Genomic DNA, 2,205 nt, shown 5'->3' on the forward strand with positions numbered 1-2,205 from the left:
TCCAGCACACGGCGGCCTGCCAGGCCTCCAGAAATGTGGACGCGGGACCCCTGAGGAGCATGCGGGGGGAGGGAGTCCCGCACCCAGGGAGAGAGGGGCTGCCCTCGCTGGCACCGCGGGTGCAGGTGCAGCTCCGCCCCGACCCCGCGGGTGCAGGTGCAGCACATGCGCACCCCCTGGGGAGTGACCTTTGTCTCCGGTTCACGTGGGGCTGGTCTAGGAATGTAGGAGTTTCCAGTCAGGATGCAAATTTTGCTCATTTTGAATAAACGTACATGTTTCTATTTAGTTGGGGATTGCCCACTGCCCCCTCTCCCAGGTGTTGCCCAGCGATGCCAGGGTCTGAGGTTGAAATGGGGTCGGTACCGCAGTTTGATGGCCAGAGCCCACCTTTCCTGGCCCATCCCTGCCTGTCTTGGCCTCCACCCCTTCCGCCCTGGCCGCTCCCCAACTCCCAGCTCCAAATTCTTCTCCCCAAGTTCTGCCCAGCTGTGGTCCCACAGTCACCTCTCCCCGAAGCTCCAAAGGCATCCAGAACGCACAGCCCTCCATCTAACGGAGCCCCTCCTCCCCCTCACCCAGCCCCCAGCAGCCAGGGAGTTCCTGAGGCCGCACCCCAGGCAGCAGCAGCCCGGGCCCAGAGCGGGTGTCCGCAGGCGCTGCTCCCCCTGGCCCGCTTGCGTCCTGCCCCCTCTCTTTAGTTCCCATCGCCTTCCCTTCCGGGCTCCCCCACAGCTCAGGGTGAAAGGTGTGCCCTCCCAGGCGTGGGAACCTCTCCCCCGGGAGTGATGGAGCCCAGATGGAGGGGAGGCACCTCCCTGCCAGCATCCTGGTCCCCACAGCTGGCCTTCTGCACCTTGAACCTCGGGCCCCTCCGCAGGCCAGATCACCCTCACAGGGGAGTCATTCAGGGCAGCAGGCAGGGAGGGGCGTGTAGGGAGAGGCCTGGGCGGTTCTGCCGGGAGAGCCCTGTGCACACGGAGCGGAGCGATGGGAGGCAGTCTGAGAGGGAGCCACAAACTGGAGAATTAGTGCCTGCTCTTCCCTCCACAGTCCCTTCCTGGGGAAGGGATGACCATTCAGCTTCCCGGAGCTCCCATGTCAGGAGCGGGGACCCCACTGAGGCACCTGCGTGGTGGGATTCCTGGCTGGAAGCGAAGGGGTCGAAACCCCAGGCTCTCCTCATCAAAGGCTGGAATGGTTTCTCCCCTCGGCTGGTCTTTGCCTTTCAGACCCCCCCCCCCCCCCCCCCCCCCCCCCGGCCCCCCCCCCCCCAGGAGGCGCAGGGTTAAAGACAGCCCTGCAAACAGCAGGTCCTGCACCCAAAACAGCGCAAGGAGCATTCAGTGTATCGGAGCTCGGAGTAATCCAACCTGAGACTCCACAGGCGCCTGCAATGGGAACATCTTTAAAAAGCAGCTGAGTCACAGGACAGCGGCCTCGCCGAAATCTGGTGCCGCGTTTGGTGGGACAGGACGACGTTGCCGAGTCTGGGAGGTCGCGCCCTGTCTTAGGTCTGTGTTTATGCAGACGTCCACAATGATGTGAGTGGGAAGGCAGGTCAGTTTTGTACAACAAATGCACTTATATGTCCACATAGAATACGGAAAGTGTAGATAAGCAGAGGCAGAGCTACCAAATGGGTGGCCAATATAAGCAATTTAAAATCACGTTTATACCTTTTAGTATTTGATGCACCTGTTTTTGCAGTGTAAGCGTATAATTCTTACAGTCAGAGGGTAATATTTTATATTTAGCAACAAAGATACAGCAGAAGCCTGTGGGGTTTCTGAGCAACCCCTCTCCCCCTCTCCGGGTTTGGGGATCCCCTCCCTCCACTGCCTTCCAGGTCACAGCTGGCTCCCAGGAGCTATGCTCACACCACGGACCTCCTCCCACCTCCGGTGACTGCTGATTGGTCAAGGGTGGGCACTGACCCAAGCTGGCCAGTCAGAGTCTCTTCCCTGAGAACTGGAACTTGGGACTGGGAAGAGGTGGTCAGGTGGTGGCTTTGAACCATAATTTGAGTTGTGGGACGGCCACTGCCAGCACCACCGCCAAGAGCAACGACGGTAGAGTTCAGGTGCTCGGAGCCTTTATATGTCCCAGATACCAAGTGCCTTTCATCCAACTCCGTTTTGAAGACAGGATGCTGACAGGGGTTAGGTAACTCCCCCAGCTCATTTCGCAGGCCCTGGTGCAGCT

This window comes from Myotis brandtii, unplaced genomic scaffold (genome assembly GCF_000412655.1).
Source record: "Myotis brandtii unplaced genomic scaffold, ASM41265v1 scaffold647, whole genome shotgun sequence".
NCBI lineage: Eukaryota > Metazoa > Chordata > Mammalia > Chiroptera > Vespertilionidae > Myotis > Myotis brandtii.